Source organism: Sus scrofa, chromosome 1 (assembly GCF_054392235.1).
Source record: "Sus scrofa isolate SSC_HxYL_T2T_F1_AM1 chromosome 1, Sscrofa_HxYL_maternal_Yorkshire_Landrace_v2.0, whole genome shotgun sequence".
NCBI classification, from domain to species: Eukaryota; Metazoa; Chordata; class Mammalia; order Artiodactyla; family Suidae; genus Sus; species Sus scrofa.
The window spans coordinates 109,967,882-109,992,812 of record NC_139383.1 but is presented as its reverse complement, the minus strand read 5'-3'; the positions used below and the strand labels follow the sequence as shown (position 1 = coordinate 109,992,812).

The 24,931-nt window shown below is 48.8% G+C and overlaps 1 long non-coding RNA gene across 2 annotated transcripts in view; it reads right to left on the bottom strand.

Annotated features, from left to right (window-relative positions):
* The window catches only part of LOC106506676 (uncharacterized), a 43,147-nt gene that overhangs the window by 14,355 nt on the left and 3,861 nt on the right, over positions 1-24,931 (bottom strand). The window contains exon 2 of one of the 2 annotated variants that reach the window (XR_014808976.1): positions 3,782-4,003. This is a non-coding gene — a long non-coding RNA (uncharacterized LOC106506676). Of the gene's footprint in view, positions 1-3,781; positions 4,008-24,931 lie in introns of both variants that reach the window. The other variant, XR_014808977.1, reaches the window with a different exon arrangement.

The following is a 24,931-nucleotide window of genomic DNA, read 5'->3' as shown; positions in this document are numbered from 1 at the left end:
CCCGCTAGCTTTGGACTGTATTTCAAGTTTCCTTATTTTCTGGCTTCCGTAAAGGGCATCTAATGCCATACTTTGCAAATGATGTACTGGGAAGCTCATTTTCCTTATGTGTAAAATGGAAATGATCACCTACATGAAATTCCAGTAAGAAACTAAGACCTGGAGATGCTGTGAAACAATCTGCCTTCCTCGGCAGCAGCCCTCTTGTTCTGGTTCTTTGCAAAACCCAGCATGACGCTGAAAAAATGTTGAGGTGCTGCTGAGAGCAACGACAAGTAAAAGTAAAAAGATTTCCGATTTTAGAGTACGACCTTTAGTTTAGTTAGGTGACCCAGGTAGTGCAACATGAATTCAGGTGCGTAATTTTATTTCATCTTTCCCACAGCCCTAGGGGTAGAGGGACTATTATCTCCATTTTGCAGAGAGAAAAAGCTGAGGCTTAAGAGTTTAAGTGACTGGCTTAAGGTAATGATAAAAATCCCCCAATCGAAAAGCATTTTCAGGAAGATTTCATAGAAAATGTCAAGAAAGTTGCTTACAACTGAGGGGTGAGCATTTTTCATAGAATGCAGTGGTTTCCTAATTCCTGGACATGCCAATCAAAAGATTTCAGCAGCACTTCCTAATAACATAGGGTTCATTAGTATTCTCAAATTATCATGACCATAAGGGACTGAGGCTAGACTAAGGCACCAAGTTTTGTTTCAAAATTGATTTGTGGGCTCAAACTGGGCACTTAGAGTGCTCTGAGAAGCAAACGAAATGTCAAAACTGGTTGAAACTGAGGTCAAATCAGGATTTTTTTTTGTCTTTTTGTCTTTTGTTGTTGTTGTTGCTATTTCTTGGGCCGCTCCCACGGCATATGGAGGTTCCCAGGCTACGGGTTGAATCGGAGCTGTAGCCACCGGCCTACGCCAGAGCCACAGCAACGCGGGATCCGAGCCACGTCTGCAACCTACACCACAGCCCACCGCAACGCCGGATCGTTAACCCACTGAGCAAGGGCAGGGACCGAACCCACAACCTCATGGTTCCTAGTCGGATTCGTTAACCACTGCACCACGACGGGAATTCCCAAATCAGGATTTTGACATAGGTTTTTAACTTCATCTTTGAGGCCATATCATAAAAAGATACTGGCCCAGGCAGATAACTGTTAACTTTTTGGGGAATCGGTCTTTCCAGAATCATGGAAACTTTACCAATAGTCTCTTAGTATGTAATTTGCTTTCTCTTAGAAAAGAAAAAATGAGAGATGGGCCTCATCTATTTTACTACTGTGTTACTATGTGATGCCTTTTCCTTTTCCTAAACCACATTTCACCCTCCAGCTGCTTTCCTGGTCTGATCCTCTTATTGCTACTGCTTTTTCTCATCTTTCCAAAATGGTTTAAATCAGTCCACTGACTTATAATGAGTCTTAATTCTGAATCCAGTTTCTCTAACTTAACCCTGTGAGAGATAACTGCTGAAGGTGTCCAAATTGAGGGAAAAAAATTCCTCTTCCAGGATGTGTGTAATTTTCATTTGCTGCCAGATCCCAGATTTATAATAAGCCTGTTTGCTTCTCCCACCCCAACCCCTCCATCTCCTTATCTGAGGGGGCTGACCTCAGCTTCTCCCTTTACATAGGGGCTTTCAGCCTCAGCAATGGGGCTGGAGGGAGGCACTGTCCCGTGCCTTGTTCAGTGGCATCTCTGTCCTCCACCTACTAGACCTCAGTTGTACACACACACACAGTTGTGACGATCCAAAATGCCTTCACATGCTGCCAATTGTACCCTGGGGGGCAAAACTGCCCCCAGTTAAGATCCGGTGCTTTAGAAAAACGTTTGAGTTTATTTAAATAAACATTCCACCGAGCCCTCATTTAGCCAACTTGAGCGAGTTCAACATACTAGATGTTCTATGGGCAACTGACAGAAAAACATTTTTTTTCCCTTTTATGGAAGTTCCCAGGCTAGCGGTGGAATTGGAGCTACAGCTGCCGGCCTACACCACAGCCACAGCAACATGGGATCCAAGCCACATCTGCATCCTAGACCACAGCTCATAGCAACACCAGACCCTTAACCCATTGAGCAAGGCCATGGATCAAACCCGCAACCTCATGGTTCCTAGTCAGATTTGTTTCCACTGCACCACAATGGGAACTCCCAGAAAAACATTTTTAAATGGCTAAAATAACCACCATTTATGAGTACCCGAATTAAACATGCGACTAAATGTTTTATGTACAATCACATATATTTTGTGTGTCTTCTTTTGTATTTTTAGGGCCGCACCTGCGGCATATGGAGGTTCCCAGGCTAGGGGTCTAATCAGGGCTATAGCCGCTGACCTACACCACAGCCACAGCAACGCCAGATCCAAGCTGAGTCTGTGATCTACACCACAGCTCACGGCAACGCCAGATCCTTAACTCACCGAGCAAGGCCAGGGATCAAACCCGAAACCTCATGGTTCCTAATCAGATTCGTTTCCATTGTGCCACGACAGGAACTCCTATATACGGTCACATTTAATTCTTAACTCTGTGACAAGCAAGAGGTCCTCTTACAGACAAGAGAACCACCCCAAATGAATGAACCTGGCAAGGGTCACACAGTGAGGGGCAGAACTGGCATTCAGCCCAGGTTGGCGGGATTCTCACACCCCTGCTATGTTGTTTTCTTGGCCTTGGGCAGCTTATATGTTGATGCAGATGCCAAAGTCTGTACTCCTGAGCATTGGGCCCCCCTCCAAAAACTGTCTCTCACACTTTTCAGGTCCCCTAGAGATCCTGCTGCTGCCAGGCCCAGACCACTGCTCCCCAAGGGCTGGTTTTATAGATACCTAGGCCTTCCCTCTACTGCACCCACCACCTGGGACACACTGTCCATCACCTGGCAGTTCCATCAGGTTGCCTCAGAATCTGTTTGGTAAAAGATGCTGTGCTGTTTGCAGCACAATGAAGAACAAAGCTGCCTAAACATCCATGTTCTGGATGCCGAGATTTTATTTGAAAACACAGGAGGACATCTGCCCCTCTCTAAGAAATCTCATTTTTATGTGCTTTCCCCATCCGACCCTGGTTCCATGAAGGAAGCATGACCTCCAGGCCGCAGGAGGGGTTGGGAGAGGCTGTCTTTACAGGGCTTAGAGCATTTGCTCCGCATTCTCAAAAGATGGGAGAAGTCACCTACATGTGAGACCTTGGTCCTCCCTGGCAGATCTGCAACCATGCTGTGCGGCACCAGGGCTTCCTGGAACTAACACCCAGGGACTTCTGAATCTTCTAGGATGGGATACGAACTCGTTTGATCCAGCAAAGTTCCCCAACAGCTCTGTCACTGTATCACTTAGACTTTCAAAAAATCACGAGCTAATCTACAGAGACCAGAAACCAGCATGCTCCAGACCTCTCTACCACCTAACCTAAGCTTCGAGAACAAACGCCCTTGAGTTGGTGAGGCTAATTTTACCCGAACATTAGAGTCACCTGGGAGCACTTTGAGCCTCACCAGTGCTGGACCTCACCCGCAAGGCCTGATTCAGTTGGTGTGGGTGGGCCAGGCGAGGCTCTATGGAGGGGTGGCAGTGGTGGTGTCACACTCTCTAAAGCCAGCCTTGTTAAAAACCGCAAGCCCAAAATCTCTTGATTACCCTTGATCAATGAACAACGCGCATTTTCCAAACATCCATCTTTGGTATTAAAATACCTTAAATTACTAAACTTCCCGCATACACCTCCAAGAGCAAAATCAACGAGCCTGGGAGACATTAATCACGTATCACATACCCCTTGGGGTTACTGCTTTCATTTGAGGCAGGTGGGATCTCGGTCGTTAAGAGCCCTTCACGCTCTCACTGTCTGCAAAGCTACGTCAGGAGAGAAATCCGCCAGCTTCACATGCGTTGGTCCTTTTCCTTGTGCTTCTGGGAAGTCCTCTCTCATTTGAGCCAGTGCCTGGACTTCCCCACGGCCAGGTTCTTGAGGGCTTCAGAGGCTGCACAGTTGCAGCTGCCTCCAAGCACAGGTAAAAGAGGAACAAGAAGTTCTGCGTGAATAACAAACATCATCTTTTGACCAGGAAAGATGACACAAAGAGGGGAAACTCTGACAGTTACAGATGTGGATGCTGAGGCCCAAGCCAGGGAGAAGGCTTCTTACTCCAGAGTCCACACCCTGGGGGGCTCCCAACGCTCTTTCTTAAATGCCTTTCTTTTTATTTATTCCAGAATTCCTTTTATGATGATGTTTGACCTTTCCTTGGGTCTTAGAGGCAGGGCGGTTACAACGTTTGCAGAGGGGGAAGTGAGACTCCGTGAGGCTGCTAGAACTGGAAACCAGGAAGCTCTGAGGCCAGAGCAAGGCTTGGGGAAGCTGAGCTGCCCATTTGGCTGGAAACAACCTCCCATGGTGCCCACCTGGAGCCTTCCTTTCCTCAGAAAAAAAAAGTAGCTTTTTTTTTTTTTTTTTTTTTTAATTTGTTTTTGTCTTTTTAAAGGCCTGCGCCTGCGGCAAATGGCAGTTCCAAGGCTAGGGGTCCAATTGGAACTGCGGCTGCCAGCCTACACCCACAGCCACAGCAACACCAGATCTGAGCCAGGTCTGTGACCTACACCACAGTTCACAGCAAGGCCAGATCCCTAATCCACTGAGTGAGGCCAGGGATTGAATCCACATCCTCATGGATAACTAGTCAGGTTCGTTACTGCTGAGCCACAATGGGAGCTCCCTTTTGTAGTATTTAAAGCTTTCTGGATGCACAGCTCCTATTAATTATGGTAAATCACAGTCCTTGGATGGGAATTTCTATTCATAAAAAACAAACAAACGAAAAAAAACCACCTGTCGGGGAGTTCCCTGGTAGTCTAGCAGTCAGGACTTGGCACTTGCAACACCATGGCCCAGGTTCAATCCCTGGTCTGGGAAATGAGCTCTTACATCAAGGTGCTGCATGCTACAGCCAAACAAACAAAAAAACCTGTCTACTCGGCTGTGTTCATCATACGCAGACTCTCCGGACAACCGTGCATCTCCTACTCCATGTTACTGAGTTCCCAGCCCTCAGGGAAGGGGTGGGTTGCACACAGCATCCTGTTGTCTGCAACATCTGAAGGCCGGGCTGGCCCCCTTAGCAGGCACGAGCCACATGGGGCCTCTCTTAAGGTGGACTCCATCCCACATTGCTGCCCCCGCCCCACACCCCGCCGCCGCAACAAGACACCGTGTTTGGACATCCTGGAGGGCCCCCATCCGGTCTGGAGGCATCAGGACCGGCCTAAAGACAGCATTGATTCTAGTTGGGAAGCAGGCTGGCGATGGAGTCCTCACCTCCCAGAATGAAGCCAGCCAGGGGGCTGGCCCCAGGGGTGGGGGTGTTAGCACACAGGGCATCCAGCCCAAACCCTGAGTGTAGAGCAGATCCACGTGCCATTTCACTAAAGGGGAGGTGACAAGGAGAGGAAAAAACATGCATTCTGAGACTCCCAGAGAAAAAGGTGAGCTTCAGCCCAGCAGTCCAGATACTTGAGGGATGGAGTGTCCAATAAAGACAGCAGCCGGGTTCCATAAAGCTTCTGGCCCCAGAAAGAAGTTCTGGTCCCGCCTGCTTCCCGTTTGTGCTGGCGCCCTTTGGACCCATCCCCCGCTGCGGGGATGGCAGTGGAAAACTGGGCCAGGACAAGTCTTCAGGAAGTGCTTCCAGCACCTCCCCTTGCCCTTCCCTCTCCCAGACCTCTCCTCCCTACCCAGCTCCCATCCAGAGCTCCCTCCCACTAACATCTGTCTACTGGGCACAGCTCTCAGCCTGGCCTGGAGGGAGAGACCCAGGAAATGGGCTCTGTTCTGCTAGCCAGGTCTTCCCCTCCTGCTGAGATCTCCCCTAGAGTTTAGGAAATAGGACTTCAGTGCATCTTTCTAATGCTGATTGAATTTCTTCCTTCTGGGCAGGTTTGTTTGCCCTTGGCCCAAATGAAAAAAGGACCAGGAAGGGACTGACCAACATGCACCGCCAACAAGGGCTAGCTATTACCAACAAAAAAATCCAGGGGATGCAATTTGGTGCAACTGCCTGGCACGGATTCAGGTGTGGGGTGCATCTGGTTGCGATACAGACTGCAGTGCACGTTGGTGTCCAAGTAAGATAAGATGTGGCTGTGGTCCATTCCAGGCCTCAGGCCACACAGGGGACACATGGTCATTGGGTGCCACTGGAATCAGTGGTTTCTAGGAACCGGAAAGTTAGACTGCCACAAAAGGAAGCCACTTCCTGGGGTGGTTCATAAAGGCATGTTGGACAGCTTCGAGAAAAGGCTGTTCCATGCCAGTCTCCTGACTGCAAATAAACAATCTACTGGAAACCCGAGTTCCTCATGGAGAGTCTCTCCTGAACTTTTGAGAGGGCCAATGTTAGGAACACAGAGCAGTTATTTACAAAGAACATTTTAAATCACTTTATTAGTTACTACGTCTGTTATAATGAGAACAGTGAGTCAGCTCTGACAAGCATGCTGGACCATGCATGAGATTCCCTTGGCAGGGAGGGAGGGATTCAGATCTGTGCCTCCACAACCCGGCAGGTACACCAGTCAGGGACCTTCTGGGTGGCCTAAGAATGGCTAAAATGTCCATAACACAAAAACTTTAAGAGTCTTATCAAACCAAGTTCTCAACCAGGGATGAGAACAAGGTGGCTGTACCTGCAGACACCTTTGTGTCCCTTGCCTTGGAAGGAAGAAATGCAGCTTCTCAGGAGGCAGTGGAATTGACCCAACTTTGTATTTGAGTGATGCTTTGGGTATCAAAACATTTCACAGGTATCACCTTCCTGTTTGAGGTAAAGAGGGCAGATTTTGGGTGGATGAAAAAAGCAGCAGGGTGTGAAAAGAAAAGCCATTTTTCTCAAAATCACCTTAATCATTGGTTAGTTGAAGCTGGAATTAGGAACTCCAGTCTTGCATTTGACATCCTGTGGCCTTTTTGTCTGTCCCTTTGTTACCTGGCTCTAATTTCCCTCATAGCCTCCCCTGTCCAGTTCAGCCAAAGGAAGCCACCTGCCATAAATAGATGCTTAAATTCCACCATTAGAGTCTCATTTCCTTTGCTTAAGGCATACGTGTGAATCAAAGTGCAAATGATCCTGGAAAGGAGGTTTCTCTAAGCCAGAGATCATCAAACATTTTCTGCAAGGGGCCAGATAGTAAATATTTTCAGTCACAACTACTCAACTCCAGTAGCGTAGAAAGCAGACGTAGAATACATCGCAAGGAAACAAATGACTATTTATCAACACTGACATTTGAGTTTCATATGATTGTCACGTCACAGAATATTGTTCTTCTTTTGAGAATTTCGCACCATTTAAAAGTGTGAAAACCATGCTTAGCTTATAAGCATAGAAAAACAGCACCAGACCCATGCTCTAAGGTGTCCTCTGGTCAGGGAGGGCTGTGCTTTGTGAGTTGAAGCACTGCTAGAAGGGTTGGGGAAGAACAGTGAGCAGGAGACCAGTGAGTCCCCCAGGCAGACAGGTGGCTGCCATGTGTAGTCTACTGGGCCCACTAGAAGGGGACGGCCACCCACCAGCCTGTCTGAGCAGCCTCTGCATCTGGAGCACCACTGGATCTGCTGGGGCCTCTTGAGAGCTGCGGCTTTGGCACTTGCTGGCCATGGAGGGGGAGCCCCAACAGCTGCACCAATAAGAGTTCTTTTCTCTCCCCACATCCATCTGTGCAGCTCCGTGCCCACCATAAGGAGGCTGAAAGGTCAGATTGCTCCATGCTGCAGTTACGTTCACTTCTGTGACCGCTTTGTTGCTTGTGAAATAGAAGAGCCCATCAGAGGACGAGATGGTTGCTGTGCGCTAACACTTGGATTGGCCACACAGCAGATGTGGGGTGTGAGATGCTGTCATCCTGAAAGTGCTTCCTCTTACAACCCCATTTGGTTTTCATGAGCAGAGGGTATAAGGAGACGTCATTCTCACCATTTTACAGATGGAAAAACTGAGGCTCAGACCACTAAACTGACTTTCCCCGGGGTAGAGCAGGGGAGCAGCGTCTACATCCAGGTCTGAGTCCAAAGCCATGACTCGGAAGCTCTCAGGATTGGAGCAGGCATGTGTGTAGACCAACAGCCTCGCCCCCACCCAGATCAAGGCAGAGACCAGGCCAGCCCCCCACCTTGGCCTACCTCTGTCTCACCTGGGCCCTTAGGCCTAGCAGCCCCTCTGTGGTTCTGCTGCTGCTTTGCCTCCAGGAGGAAATGGGACAGTGCCTGCTGTTTGCCCCACCCCACTCCACCCAACAGCATAATCCCCAGGGAGGCTCAGCAGAGCCCTAAGCCCCTTCTGACGAATAGCCCTTTCACCACATTTTCTTCTTATACATTCATTAGTTTATGGTCTGACAAGCGGCCGGCATTTAATATTTACATGTGTGTGGATGAGAGAACGAGTTAATGCCCCAGGAACACCAGGATGAGAGTCTCCTGGTTAGTTCTCAGGAAAATGATGCACGGGGGATATTTGGGAATTTAGGCAAATTGGATCAGCACAGAATAAGGAGGATGCAAGGGAGCAGCCAAAAAGCCGGCACTTCACACACTTCACTTCATCCTAGGGACCATGTGCTGCCAGCACCCTCTTCACCCCATTTCACGGATCAAGGAACTGAGGCTCAGTGCAGGGCCCGGGGATCTGGACCCAGATCTCACTGATTGTCTTCACACTGGCCCCTTTTGGGCACTAAGTTATAGGGAAAGGAGGCTCCTTAATTCACCCTAAAGACAAAGCTCGGGGCCCTGGACGAGGAAGGCTGGAGAAGGAAAGAGCTCAGGGTCCTCTTAGCACCGGCAGAGCAGCACCAGCACAGGGAGCTGTGGGCTGGGCAGTAGCCACGCAGCCTGTTCCCTTCTCCCTGCAGGCTGCGTGCCTGGGGCTGGGATCCTAATGCTTTTCCTTGACAGCCAATGAAGGCAGGTGCAGAAAAGCCATAGTACAGCAGGCCTTCCCTTGGAAGGATATGGCATGTAGGTATGTGGAGGCGATTGGGGTCTGATATAAAAGACATTGACCCTTTACTGCCTAGTCTGGGCTGGAAATTCTGCCTTGATGTGTTTCTGCTTCTGGCTTTCAAGCATCTCCTAGGAAAATGCATACAAGGAGTTCCAGTCATGGCACAGCAGAAACGAATCCGACTAGGAACCCTGAGGTTGCAGGTTTGATCCCTGGCCTTGTTCAGTGAGTTAAGGATCCGGCATTGCCATGAGCTGTGGTCTAGGTCGCAGATGCCGCTTGGATCTGGCGTTGCTGCGGCTGTGGGGTAGGCTGGCAGCTGTAGCTCTGATTAGACCCCTAGCCTAGGAACCTCCATATGCTGTGGGTGTGGCCCTAAAAAGACAAAAAAAAAAAAAAAAGAAAGAAAGAAAGAAAAGTATAAAAAAATAAGATAGAAAAAAGAAAAGTGGATGTGACGATGGATGGGAGGGAGCTGCAGGGGAGAGGGAGCCACAAAGGCTCCACGCTGTGGCCAGGCCTTGCCACCAGATATGGGTGCTGGACTCTGCCTCCTGGCCCTGCTCTAAGGATGTGGAGGGGACAGAGCAGCAGTGTGTGGCCGCCCCCAGGGCTCACAGCCCCCTTCGCACGTCTCCCCTGTGCTGGGAGGCTCCTCCTTCCCTCTGCCACCACTGCTTCCCTCGCAGGGCAGCTTAGCTCACCCTCTCTCGGCTCACAGACCTCCTCCCCTCCCCCAATTCACAGAGGCAGCAACCAGAGCTTTCAGGCAGCAAGACCTACCCTTCATAGAAGGCAGCAGGAGAAGGACAAATAATAGCATTTTTTTGGCCCCACTGAACCGACGTTATCTTACTGATGGTTTGAGGTTAGCAGCAATAGCCGTGGCCACAAAGGGAATCCATCAGACCCTCTGTCATCACAGCCTGAGCATTTCTGAGCCACAGCAGTGACAACGCCAGATCCTTAACCTGCTGAGCCACCAGGGAACTCCCTGTGTCCCCCTTAGACTGTGGTCATTTCTATAGACCAGGGGGCCCCCAACAAGTTGCACCACCTGGGAACCTACAAATTCTCACGTCCTACCCCAGACCTCCTGAACCAGACCCTCTGGGGTGGACTCAGTGACCTGTGATTCTGAGGCTTCTGAAGTTTGAGATCAGGCAGCCTCCAGCCTGTGTGTGGCCCACCCTGCCCTGGAGGCGAAAAGCTGTTCATGTAGCCCTGTAGTTATCTTACTTTATAAATGATATCTAGGTTTGTTTGTTTTCTTTTCTTTTCTTTTTTTTTTTTTTTTTTGTCTTTTTTAGGGCCGTACCTGCGGTATATGGAAGTTCCCAGGCTAGGGGTCAAATCAGTCTACGCCACAGCCACTGCAACGTGGGATCTGAACCATGTCTGTGACCTACACCACAGCTCACAGCAGTGCCAGATCCTTAACCCCCTGCATAGGGCCAGGGATTGAACCTGCATCCTCATGGATACTAGCAAGGTTGGTTACCGCTGAGCCACAACAGGAACTCCCAGTATCTAGGTACTATTAACATACCACGTACTAGGAGTTCCCATTGCGGCTCAGTGGGTTAAGAACCCAACTAGTATCCATGAAGATGTGGATGCAATCCCTGGCCTTGCTCAACTGGTTAAAGGATCTGGCGTTGCCACAAGCTGTGGCGTAGGTCGCAGATCCAGCTCGGATCCCACGCTGCTGGCTGTGGCTGTGGCGCAGGCCAGCAGGTGCAGCTCTGATTCAACCCCTAGCCTGGGAACTAACTTCCATATGCCACAGGTGCAGCCCTAAAAAAAAAAAAAAAAAAAAAAAAAAAAAAAAAAAAAACCATGTACAAAGTAAAGTATCCAAAAAAGATTTTGAAAGACGAGAGATAAAGATGAAATTAATATTCTCTTGTGGTGAAACATACACTTCAGGAAACATTCCACATGAATGACTGCAGATGTAATTTCTGTCAGGGCTGCTTAAAGCATGGGGCTGACAGTGAGCTCAGGAGAGGGTCAGCTCTGCCCCTTGGCGCTGCCCCTGAGATTTCCATGTTAATGTTATCTTCCACCCAAGGTTCCTTTCAACGATCATTTAAAGCCACTTGTCCTTTTCATGAGCATTTACTTCAAAAGAGATTAACAGTATCTCTCAGGTCCCCTTGGTGGGGACATGAAGTTGCAAAGTGCTAAGATCCCCTCTCCCTTCTCCTACACAACCTCTCCCTTTCCCAGGGCCACACACACACACACACACACACACACACACACACAGTCTTTCAGTCTTACAGAACTCAGCATTGATAACGTTCATTGCCTAGCTTTCTCTTTCATTTTTGAAATAAACCACTCATCCAAATAGATGGGCTCTTATTTTCTTTCCTCCGCCCCATGGATCACCCTCCACATCTTCTGTGAAGCACACACCCCACCGTGGAGACAGTAGACTGAACACAGCGCCACCCCACCTCCCCTAAAGAGACTGCCAGGAGCTGCCCAGGCCACCAAGGGAAGGTGGCTCTGGGTGGTCTCTGGGACCAGCTCCCTGTTACCGCCCTGGAGCCAGGGGTTCCCTGGGGCCAGCCCGGCAGTACCCGCTGCTGGACAGCACCAGCCTGGGCAGCCACCACGCTTTCCCTGGGGATGGGCCCAGCTGGCGGCCAAAGATGGAGGAAATATGAGGGAGGGGCAGCTGCCTGCCTCCCCCAGCCTCACTGTGGCATTTCTGAAATCTCATTTCCTGTCACAATTCGAAGGCAGGTGTTTCTGTTTTTAAATCCGTCTCCAGCTGCTATTCCGGTCCTGTGAGTTGCTAGTTTTTTCCAAAGACCCAAGTGCTATTTTTTCCTCTGGGGGAGGCACAGTGAGCAGCCAGTCCTCCCCTCCCCCTGCAGGGTCTGCTTGTGGCAGAGGCCCCTCCCAGAGACCTGGGGACACTCCAGGGACAGCTGGGGGCCCAGCCCAGTGGGGATGATCCCTAGGGCCACTGAAGAGTCCTTTGTGTTTTGGTTGAATTGCAGATGTGCCAGGGCCTGGCTCCACCCAGGGAAGCATAACAAAAACAAGGCGGACCTGGCACCTTTGGGGGAACCTCAGCCCCGCAGGGCCAGAGAGTAGCTGGAGCCAACAAAGAGCTCCTCCCGTGACAGCCAGAACCTCAAACCCAGGGGTTTTTAAGACAGGGATCTGCAAACACCCCGTGAAGCACCCATCCCACGCAGGAGGCCCATGACCCCTCATGGGAATCTGAACTTTCATTTGGATGAAAATCTTGAAAAAATTAATGTTAAACCTGTTCCGTATCACATGAAACATCATCTCATAATTGTTTCTGGAGATTGCAGGGCCACATAGGATTTTTGAAGAAGAATAAAGGAAAGGGTTTCATTCATTCCCTTCAAGGTGTCCCATACAAGGGAAAGGTGTGCAGTCTCCCCAGGGAAGACAGGAAGGAACGGGGTCATTGCGCCCCCTAGGGGCCGTCATTGAGCCCAGGGATTAGTGTTGGGCTCAGAAAATTACCATCAGGTCACATTAAAGTAAGTGAGCTAAGTGGAGTTTCGATGGTCTAGGGACTTTGTATATTTCTTTTTCTTTTTTCAGGGGCCACGCCTATGGCATGTGAAAAATTCCAGGCCAGAGGTCGAACCCACACCACAGCAGCGACCTGAGCTGCTGCAGTGACAACACCAGATTCTTAACCCGCTGCATCACAAGGGAACTCTGGAACTTTCTGTATTTCGTTTGTACACTGGTTTCGGTTTTAGAGTTCTATAAGAGATATTAAGGATACAGAGTTTTGGGGGGTGGGGGTATGTCCTGGGGGTTTGGGATGGAAATGCTATAAAATTGGGTTGTGATGATCACTGTACAACTATAAATGTAATAAATTCATTGAGTAATATAAAAATAAAGATTAAAAAAAGGATACAGAGTTTAAATAATTTGGCGTCCAGACTTATTTAAGTAATATCATAAGCAAAATCAGTTAAACCAGCCATGGGGGAGGATAAGACTTGTCGTTTCCTTCATTTAAGAGGTTTGTACATGACTCAGATTTAAGAATCACCACTTCGGTGTTTGAATGGGAAATCCACAACTACCTAGACTGAGGGTTTATGCTGAGAGAACTACAGTCTCTGAGGGTTTGGGACCAGCAGAGAGGAGGAGCCTGTGGGAGGTATGTTATCACTGGCGTGCTCCTAGGAATTTAAGCAGGGGCTGTTTATCACCAGCATCATTACTTGGACTCGAAATCTTAGTTTCTCGTGCTTTGTGGTCAATTAGTAAAAAGTGAATTTCATGTCCGTGCTGCTGCCTAATGAAGCACATGAGATGTGATGTGAACACTCACGGCCTCCCGGGAGCAGCTGCAGGCAGGTGAGGTCACTGCCCCAGGTGAGGCTGGCACTCCTCTCTGGGGACTGAAGTTTCAAGGGCTCACTGACTCCACTGATGCTGGGTTAAGGGTCACTGGGCTTGGTCAGGGTTGTCACATCCATGAGGGCAAGGGCCACAGGTCATTCTCAGGCTTCCCAAGAGCACCAGGGTCCACAGGACCCAAAAAAGAAACGCTAAAGGTCTCCTGTGGCGCAGCAGGTTAAGGATCCGGTGCTGTCACTGCAGTAGCTCTGGTTACTGCTGTGGCTGGGGTTTGATCCCTGGTTTGGGAACTTCCACATGCTGCAGCCATGCACCCCCCCCCCCAAAAAAAAACCTCTTAAGAAACAAAGCAGTGCAGGTGGTAAAGTCTGAAATGGTACATTTGTGAACAAGCCCATGGGGCAGCTAAGTGTCACTGTCACTGTGGTGTGGGGACCTGGGATCAAGTCCAAACCACAGTCCTATTGTGCCCCCAGCACAGCCGGGAACTCAAGCGCCAGGTCCCCTGGGGACAGAAACCCCAGCCATCTGGGCTCTCAGCCTCTGAGGCAGCAATCTGCTAGATTCTTCTCACTGGGAAGCGGGTGAGGAAGACAAAATGAGCCCGGCGAACAGACCCAGACACAAATAGAGGGAACAAAGCCCAAGACCCCAGGACCAGGTGGGGTGGGGGTGTTTCCCAGGAGGACAGAGTTCCCACCATCACCTTCCCGTCAACTGAGAGAGGGTCTGACCCCAAGTACATTCGTTTGCCAGCGCTTCCATGTCCAAGTACCACAGCAGGAAGGGAGGGGGGCCCTCAAGCAGCAGGAATGCATTTTCTCACAGGCAAGATCTTGTGAAGAACAGAAACTCAGGTAGGAAAGGTAGGAGTCCAGAGCTTGGCTGCATTTTCTCACAGTCTGGAGGCTGCAAGTCCCAGATCAAGGTGTCAGCAGGGTTTTTTCTTCTGAGGCCTCTCTCCTTGATTTGCAGGTGGCTGCCTGCTTGCTGTGTCCTCACCTGGCCTTTCTTCCATGCATCTGCATTTCTGGTATCTCTCCCTCTTATAAAGATACCAGGCTTGTTGGATTTGGGGCCCCCTCATGACCTCATTAACTAAATCACTTTTTTTTTTTTTTTTTATGGCGACACTCACAGCATATGGAAGTTCCTGGGCCAGAGGTCGAATCAGAGCTGCAGCTGCTGGCCACAGCAACGACAGATCCGAGCCGTGTCTGCGATCTATACCCCAGTTCACAGCAATGCCAGATCATTAACCCACTAAGCAAGGCCAGGGATCAAACCCACATCCTCACAGACACTATGCTGGCTCCTTAGCTTGCTAAGCGACAACAGGAATGCCTACTAAATTACTTCTTTAAAGGCTCTGTCTTCAAATACAGTCACATTCTGAGGCATTGGGGGTAAGGACTCCAACATATGAATTTGGGGGCACACAATTCAGTCCCTAACACTAAGGAAGTAGCAGTATGTGAGGCTTGGAGGCAGACCCAAGCTGCACTCTGGCCAGTGAGGGTCATGCAGAGTCCCCACCTGCAATGGCAGTTTCATTCGGAGTCACAAGCAGACAAGGCAGCAGCTGCAGGGATGGCAGGTCTCTCACCTTTCCTTGGCCCCTGGCAAGGATGGGCTGACTCTGACCACTGGCCCTGGTCTTTGAACCTGCACTGAGCACTTGCTGTGTCCATCTTTGTGAAAGTGGAACAAAGAGTCTGTTTTCACATTGAGCTATAGAGGCCAGGGAGGCCTCCATGGCACAGGGCCCAGGCACTGATCCAGAATCTGCTCAGGGCAGCACAGGCCACATCGGGTGCCCTTTTGGATTGTGTTTATTCAGGCAGATAAGCAACATGTGCCGGTCCTAAGGCTGGCTGCCACATACCCCCACCCCAGAACAGTATCACCTGCTGGGTCGGCGGGTCCCCCTTCCCAGAGACCACAGACACTAAAGGGCTCTGGGATGTGGACGGCTCTATTAGTAGCAATACCTGCCCCACATCTGTTCAATTGCCTTCATCCAGTAGAATTACAGTCAATAGTACCAGACCTCCACTGACATCAATGACAGAATAGGTAAATAGGACCAATTGTAACACCAAAGATAGCTAGAAAAGCTAGACTAAATATAAAAATCATTGAAGGTACCATAGAGCTAACAGGAGAATGAAAACTCATTACTGGGCCAAGATCTTGTGAAGAACAGAAACCCAGGTAGGAAAGGTAGGAGTCCAGAGCTTGGCTGCATTTGCTGATCCACAGAGAGCAGATAAAAGACAGAGCACTACTTTTTAAAGCTTCATAGGCTACAGGGCAGGGGGCCATAACAATAGTCTACACATCAGAAATGGAGTAAATGGAGTTAAGATTTTTCTAAGTTACATTGTCTAAGAAGAGATACAAGTACTAGTTTCTTTTAGAACTTGATAGCTCCAAAAAAAAGTTGTAATCTCTAAGTTTGACAATAAAAATCACATTTAAAAAAAAGTTTAGGAATTCCTGTAGTGGCGCAGCAGAAACGAATCCAACTAGTAACCATGAGGTTGCAGTTTCGATCCCTGGTCTCGCTCAGTGGGTTAAGGATCTGGCGTTGCTGTGAGCTGTGGTGTAGGTCACAGATGCAGCTCAGATCCCGCATTGCTGTGGCTGTGGCCTGCAGCCATAACTGCAATTTGACCCCTAGCCTGGGAATTTCCATATGCTGAGTGTACAGCCCTAAAAAGCAAAGCAAACAAACCATACTTTTGTAAAAATACTGGACTTTAAAAATAAAAGGAGGAAAAAAGAGGGAGTAAAATATGTATTAACTATATGCTCCATAAAAGAAGAGGAGGAGGAGGTTGAATGGGGTGAGAATATACACACAAAGTAATCTTCTTAACTGCGTTCAGCAGCCAGATTTTGACAGTAGGGTTCTATTTCCCCCTGAAAGAAATAAGAGCTTCAGGGAGAAATGTCTGGGACAAGAAATGAATAATGAGCCTAGAGTATCCTCATCATAAGGGATAGAAAAGAAGCTACCAAAGACTCAGGAGCCAAGGAGAATCCCAATTGGCCAAATATGGGATAATGTGAGTATTAGAGATAATTAATGGATGAAACACATCAACCAGCTTTTGTTCTCTGGGTAGGACTAATATATATATGCAAATGAGCAGTCCCCAGATTTGGGGAAGTCTTGGTGAGCAGGTCCACAGGAGGCACCTGTGAGGAAGTTTTTGGAAACAGAAACCTTACCGCATACCCCAAAGTGCTGTTTGTGGGGGAAGGGGTGGGAGGTAGTAGGAAGGATTAGGAGATCTAAGGATAAGATCCTACCCAGGGACAAGATACACTTTCTGGGTTTGGGGTTTTTTTGCTTCCTTTGGTGTTTGTTTGATAATATATTGAGTTGATTCAGAGGGTTTAGGTTCCAGTTGAGGAGATGCCATTTATTTATGAATAAAAATCTGAGAATTCATCACTGATGGATGCATCTTAAAGATGTTACTGGCTGTAGAGTTAAGGAGGGAGGGTTCCTGGAGTGGAAAGACTTTGGACTCATAACAGAAAGTCTGGGCTCACATTGGCTCTGGGTGACCTTGGGGAAGCCCATTCCATCCTTCTGTGTCCTCATCAACAAGGAGGCACAGGAAGCCTTTGAAGCTTGCCCTGAAGCTCTTTGTCAACAGGAAAGCCTTATGGGTCCCTGGGTTAAGATAGCCAAGTTCCCAGCAGGCTGGTGGAGGGCAGGGGAGGGGGCAGAGGCCAAGGAGACATAGCAACAGAAGGGGAGAAAGGCAAAGAAAAAAAACCCTAGGAGAACTCTGAGAAACCAGACAGGAGCAGGAAGGGCTTATTGCCCTGGGTTCCCATTGGCCATGTGGGGTCAAGATGATGCAATGACTGGCAAGTCACGCACCCCTCTCCACCCCACCTGCCTCCCCACTTAGACCTTCCTCAGCCTTTAAGGAAGGAGTTGCAATGAATTCTATGTCCCTGTGATGGATCTGGTCCTCTGAGAAAATTCAAGTTTAATTAGTCCAAAATCATCATCCAGCCTGGCATTGTCCATGTTTATTGAAATCTGGACCCGGAAGCCTGCTCATCCAGACGTATGCTTGCACAGCCTGGTGAGTCCAGATATAATGCTGCCCTCATTTTCCAAGGTGACTGACAATAAAGGATTTGGTTTACTCATCAGTGTGAAGGATGGGAGGAGGGAGGGAAGGGATATGCGCTTAGCAAGAAAGCAGAAGAACTGGGCTTGAGAGAAATCCTCAAGACACCCAGGGTGGTTGTACAGAATCCCAGCAGACTGGCATCTCTTTTCCCTTTCCTTTTTTTTTTAATTGGAAAATCTAATTTTTTTTTTTCTGTCCTTTTAGGGCCACCCCCGTGGCATATGGAGGTTCCCAGGCTAGGGGTTGAATCGGAGCTGCAGCTGCTGGCCTACACCACAGTCACAGCAATGCAGGATCCAAGTCACATCTGTGACCTACACCACAGCTCACAGCAACACCAGACCCTTAACCCACTGAGCAAGGCCAGGCATCGAAACTGTGTCATCATGGATACTAGTCAGATTTGTTTCTGCTGAGCCACAGTGGGAACTCCGGAAAAATCTAATTTTGAATTTGTGATTTGAGCCCTGGCTGAGCTGCCAAGCAGTAGATCTGGCTGCCACAGGCAGGCTTCCTTTTCCTAATTTCTGCAGCGCGAGACTGAAAGGGCTGCCGCTGTATTATGGACAGAGAAGCAGGACAATGTAAGGAAAGCACTTTGTGAACTAACTCAAAAGTGCCAGACGCTCTTATTTCATGTCTCCAATGGCCTCTGCAGGACCAATGAAGGAAGGATGTGCTTAGATGAATGAAGGATGCAGCCACCTGGTCAGGGCAGTGGGAAGCAGCTAGAAAACCTGGAAAACCATTCTCTTGAACTTCAGAAGAAACATTTGACTTCATCACAAAGTATTCTTTTTTTTTTTTTTTTGCTTTTTAGGGCTGAATCCATGGCATATGGAGATTCCCAGGCTAGGGGTCTAATTGGAGCTACAGCGGCCAGCCTATACCACAGCCACAGCAACACAGCATCCGAGCTGCATCTGCAACCTACACCACACAGCTCACAGCAATGCTGGATCCTTAACCCACTGAGCAAAGCCAGGGATCAAACCCACATCCTCATGGGTTCTAGTTGGGTTTGTTAACCGCTGAGCCATGAAGGGAACTCCCATGAATTATTCTTAATCAGTTCTTCTCCCAGGTCACCCAAGAACCCCTGCTTGGCAGGGTCACTGTCACTGTGCAGGTATTGGAATGTCCCATTAGAAATATGATGCCATTGGCCTCTATGGGGACCTCTGCTGGGAGTCCCACCCCAGAGCCTTCCCAGGAGTCTGGCACTTTTTGATTTGTCTGTGTGATAAGCTGGGTTTCCCGACACTCCTTGGGAGGCGAGACCCACAGTGGTTGCTGGGTCATCTGGTCAGTCCTGGCTTCCTGTGTGTCCTTAAGAGCGTCTCTTAGCAGAAATCTCTGGGAGCTCCTGTTTCTCATCTGCACAGCAAGGAAGTGATACTCCCCTCTTTATAGCATCACTGTGCGGATTAAATCATTCACACAAAGCACTGGACAACGCCTAACACTCAGGAAGCCTTTACCAAAGTATTAGTTATCACACTCAGAACAAAACCCAAGCTCTAAGTAAACAGCTTGTTTCTCAGAGAGACAGAGAGGCCCATGGAGGCCCCAGTTGTGGGTTTCAGGGACAGATGCTCCAAATGGAGGGACCTTCATGCACCGTGCTGCTCACTTTACATGTGTGGAGGTTTACACACAATTCAACATTTCACCAAGTGTCCCACAGCACTTGAGCCAACTCCACCCCACCCCCGCCCCCGCCATGGCCACCCCACCCCAAACAGGATTCAGGGTTTGAGCTTATTGATGGGAGACCATGAGTTCATCTCAAAACATCAAATGCTCCTTGGGTCCCTGCTGTGCTCAATATCTTCATTGAGGTTGTCCTTCTGGACCCCAAGGGCCTCTGCACTCCAGAAACATCCATCTGACTATCTGTCATGAGGAGCTACTGTGTCACCAAACCACCCAAAAAAGTCAGGGAGCCCAGGCCCCTAGGGCAAGCACTGGGGGGGGGGATCTCAGCCAGAAGGGACATCCCCAAGACCAAGGAAACTGATGACTGGAGGATGAAAACCTATAAATTCACCACCCAGGAAAAAATAACTGGTGCATTGGACAAGTGGATCCCATGGATATGCCCAGAAAATAATTTTCTTATTTTACAATTTTTGCCCACAGGCTGGCTTGCTTTCTTTTTTCTTTCTTTCTTACAGCCGCACCCACAGCACATTGATGTTCCCCAGGCTAGAAGTTGAATCAGAGCTGCAGCTGCCAGCCCCCTGAGACAGCCACAGCAACACCAGATCCTTAACCCACAGAGTGAGGCCAGGGATCTAGCCCGCATCCTCATAGACACTATGTCGGGTTCTTAACATGCAGAATCACAACAGGAATGCCTGCCCACAATTTTTCATTTTATCTGCTCTCATCCCGTGGGTTCTGTGCCCGTCCTGTTCACTCCCAATTTCAAAAAGTCCTCTAGTCACTGTCTAAAAATTTATATTATGGAAATTTTCACACACTTCCAGAAATAAGTAAAATAGTAATAATGAACCCCCACATACCCCATCACCCAGCTTCAGCAATTATCAACAGTCCTGCTTGTTTTTATCAATTCCTATTTCCCTCCTCATCCGTCCCCCAACACACACACTTTGTCTTTGCTCGAATATTTGAAGCAAATCTTCTGATCACTTTCAGAAACAAAAATAGCCTTGGTTTAGGAATGGGTACCCAGCCCAGTGGAACAATCTAGGACTTCAAAACTTCAAGTTAAAGCTCACTCTCCCACCCAGGGCTGCTGCAGATGGAGAGTCTGCCTTGGGAAAGGAGGCATAGTGGGGGTCTTCTCTGCTCCCCACCTCAAGTTTCTTCTCCCATTCATAGGCACCTCTGGCTCTTTCAGGGTTGGCAGTGGTGGGTAAGGGCTGGAGGGGGATGCCTTCGCTGGCTCAGAACTGTTCCCGGAACTGACAGACAGTGAAAACAGACACCTGCCGGGGTTGGAGAGCAGTGCATGCTGGTAAACTGAACATGGTGTATGCATCAGTCACTGTGAAGACAAAAACCTGGTGGGAGGAGGGAAGGATAGGCACCCGCTTCACTCACTACCTTAGGTGACCTGGCATCTCAGTTGGGAGTGTGGGAAAAGTTGGCACTTCCTGCCTTTGCAGTTGCGCTGTCCAACATGGCAGCAGCACGTGACTCCTGAGCACGCAAGATGCACTGTTAAGTATGAAATACCTACTGAGACTTGGTATGAAAAATAATGTGAAATATTTCATTAATAGTTTTCCATGTTGATTACATATTGAATGGAAAATATTTTAATACACTGCATTAAATATAATGAAAACTAACTTCGATTTTTTTGAAAATTCTTTAACATAGCAACAAGGAATTTTTAAATTTTATCTGGGGCTCAAATCCTATTTATATTGGACAGTATGGGATTAAAGACCCAGGTAAAGCCATGAGTGAAATGGTTACATTTTAATTTCATTGTATGAAAACTCCTTCCCCTCCCATCAAAAAAAAAAAAAAAGCGGAGTTCCCGTTGCGGCGCAGTGGTTAACGAATCCAACTAGGAACCATGAGGTTGCAGGTTCGATCCCTGCCCTTGCTCAGTGGGTTGACGATCCGGCGTTGCCGTGAGCTGTGGTATGGGTTGCAGACACGGCTCGGATCCCGCGTTGCTGTGGCTCTGGTGTAGGCTGGTGGCCACAGCTCCGATTCGACGCCTGGCCTGGGAACCTCCATATGCCGTGAGAGCAGACCAAGAAAATAGCAAAAAGACCAAAAAAAAAATTTTTAAAAAATGCTCTTAAAGCCAACAAACATTGAACTAGATGAGTATCTAACTGGACTCCATTTTACAGATGATGAAACTGAGGCCTAGAGAGAAGTCACGGGCCTGGCTCAAGGTCCCTGAGTGTCACTGCAGAGCCCATGAGCCATTTCAGGTTGCTCCTGCAAAACACTGGGAAAGATGGGTACCAGACTTCCAGAAAATCTTTCATACATGTAAGCCTCAAAATGCAGTATTTCATAAGTCAGAGCAAGACAAATATTGTATGATATCACTTAAATATGGAATCTAAAAATACAACCTTGGAGTTCCCATTGTGGTGCAGCGGAAACGAATCTGACTAGGAACCATGAGGTTGCAGGTTCAATCCCTGGCCTCGCTCAGTGGGTTAAGGTTACAGCTCGGATCCAGTGTTGCTGTGGCTCTGGCGTAGGCCAGCGGTGACAGCTCTGATTCGCCCCCTAGCCTGGGAACCTCCATATGTCAGCAGTGTGGCGCTTAAAAGAGAGGAAGAGGAAGAGGAAGAGGAAGAAGAATACAACCTAAAGAATATAACCAAAAAGAAGTAGACTCACAGATACAGAGAACAAACTAGTGGTTACCAGTGGGGACAGGGAGGGGGAGGGGCAAGCTAGGGGTGAGGGATTAAGAGGTTCAAATTAATACATATCAAGTAAGCTACAAGGACACATTGTACAAATGCAGGGAACACAGCCAGGATTTTACCATGACTATAAATGGAGTATAACCTTTGAAAACTGTGAATCACTCTGTTGGACACCTGTAACTTACACAACACTGTACAGTAACTATATTTCAATTTAAAAATACATAGATAAAATGCAGTATTTCAGTGTCTAGTGGCTGAATGACAGCTCAGATGGGGGAGGGTAAGTCCGCAGGCCTTTCCCGCTGCCAGAGGGGCTGGCTGGGTGCCTGCCAGCAGACAGCTCAGGGCCTGAAGAGGTCTGGGTGTGAGGTCAACAAACTGGCAGTCTGAGGCCTACATCTGGCCCTCAGATTTGTTATGATTGGCCTGCGATGTTGGACAATTTTTTTTAAATCATTTGCCAACATTCCCACTTCAGGAAACTTCGATAGAAAAGCAGGTTCCAACTTCTCCTGAAAAATTACGGCAATACAGGGCTTGTTGTCCTGCCTGGCAGCAGCCTGCCAGCCCCAATGGCTGCCACCCTGGACCCCATAGCCCTCCCCTGGCCTTGCCCTTCCCTCCAAGAGCCCCAGGGGTAGTTGACAGCTATAATCAGCTAGAGCTCTACTTTTCCTCAGGGCAGAGGTAAGAGGAAAGTGAAGTCATTTTCATATCGTCAAACAGTAAAGAAATAAAAGCTAGGCTAAAAGGGCACCATCTTTCAGAGGGGATAAATTTTTCTTTTTTTTTTTTTTTAGGGCCACATCTGTGACATATGGAATTTCCCAGGCTAGGGGTCAAATTGGAACTACAGCTGCCAGAGACATCCACAGCAGCTTAGAATCTGAGCCACCTCCATGACCTACAAGGCAGCTTGTAGCAACGCTGGATCCTTAACCACTGAGCAGGACCAGGGATCAAGCACATGTTCTCATGGATACTAGTCAGGTTCATTACCACTGAGCCACAATGGGAACTCAGAAAAAAAACTTTAATTTTAATTTTTTATTTTATTTTATTTTTTGCTGTTTTAGGGCTACACCCATGGCATGTGGAGGTTCCCAGGCTAGGGGTCGAATCAGAGCTGCAGCTGCCAGCCTACACCATAGCCACAGCAATATAGGATCCAAGCCACGTCTGCGACTTATACCACAGCTCATGGCAACACCGGATCCTTAACCCACTGAGCGAGGCCAGGGATCAAACCCACGTCCTTATGGATCCTAGTTGGGTTTGTTAACCACTGAGCCACAAAGGGAACTCCTGAAAAAATAAATCTTTTTTTAACCAGCTGCTCCACCCATTATCTATCACCTCCCTCCTTAGCACAGACACTGGAGTTTGCCATATGATCTGATTTGTTTCTCCTGCCTCCCACGACAAAAGGGAAGGTGGTCATTTTACCCAAGTTCCATGAGGAAACAGAGGCACCCAGAGGTTTCCATCCACTGAATCTAAGGAGCTGCCTCTGGAGCTCCAGCCCTGAGGCCCAGGGTGTCCCACCGTCTGAGGCTTCCTTCCAGTTCACCAACATTCCAGGACCAAGTCCCCAGAATTTGTTGGCCAGGGTGGCAGGTGTTTCTGCCCTGAGGACAGATAATGTACTTCTGGGGGCAAAATTCCCCAAAGTCAGCCTCCCCAGGGTTTTCTCCCAAGAGCCACATCCAGACTCAGGAAAGGGAAAGACTCAGGTGTGTTGAGAGCAGCGAAGGACAGGAAGGGCCATCCCCGCTGGCACTGCTGCCCCTTTTCCTGACATCAGGCCCTCCTCTGTCCCTAACGGCATCCTACACTCGGAGCCTAGTCCTCCACCAGCCACCCAGACACCTCCAGCTTTCAGAGCCTGGTCCCAGACAAGGCCTGCCCTGTGGGGTTGGCACCCTGCCCAGAACAGGGCAGCCCCGGGGGGCCCTCTCACCTCCCCCACAGAAGGGCTTGGAAGCTCTTACTTGTCCCAGGAGACCTACAGATCGGGGACTGTTTCTTGTAGCCAAAGGAGAGGGCAGGCTGCCTTGTTAGGGCAGGAAAAGGGACAGAAGTGGGTTCTAGTTATAATTAAGGCTGCCTGTATGGCAAAATTATTTACTTTGGTGGGGGGGTTAGTGAGTGGCCAGGGCACAGCAGGTGTTTTTTTCCCATTTTTTCTGTATTTCTGATGCTTGGACATCTGGGTCCTTGCTGACCCTGACAAGACTGTCCCTCCCAGGGCTGGCCAGTTCCTAGAGATAATAAAGCAGTGTGCTTTTCACATGCAAATTAACCAGTCAGAGCCCACACCCCTCCACAGCCTCCTTCATTGGCTCTTACACTTGGGGTCACTCTCCCCCTGCCCTAATCACCCTTTGGCCAGGTGTCAGACAGCCAGGAGCAGCCCCTCTACCCCAGAGCCCAGTGAAATTTTTCAAAATAGCCAATCCTTGCTCTTCTGGCTTACCTAACTCACCCAGTCCTTCCCGCAAACACCAGAATAAAGGCTCCTTTCCTGCTGTGCCCTCTGCCTCCTGATGGACCCCGGTGCTTCTCCATGTGGCCCTGCATAGCACCGTGCACTCCTCTTGGGAACTGTGAGAAACAAACTAACTTTTCAATGGCCATTGTCTCTAATCTGTTGGCCTCCTCATATCGAATAGTAAAACCTCCAATTTTAAAGTGAGGACAAGGTGAGCTTAGAGTTGCAGGTGGTGGCCCTTATCCCTGAAGAGAAGAGCCTACCTGAGGATGAAGCCCACCTATAGAAACACAAAGGAGAGACACTGTCCTGATAGGATCACTTCAGGCCCCAGATCCACCTGGGCCTGAAAGCATCCTAGACATTCTAGTACAGCAGCAATTACCTTTTTTTTTTTAACCCCTTAAACTATTTTGAGTTGGGTTGTCCATGCCAAGCACCCTGACTGATGCACAGATATGCCATGGTGACCCTGCCCATGTGCTGTGCTATGGCAAGACCCAGACCCCCCAG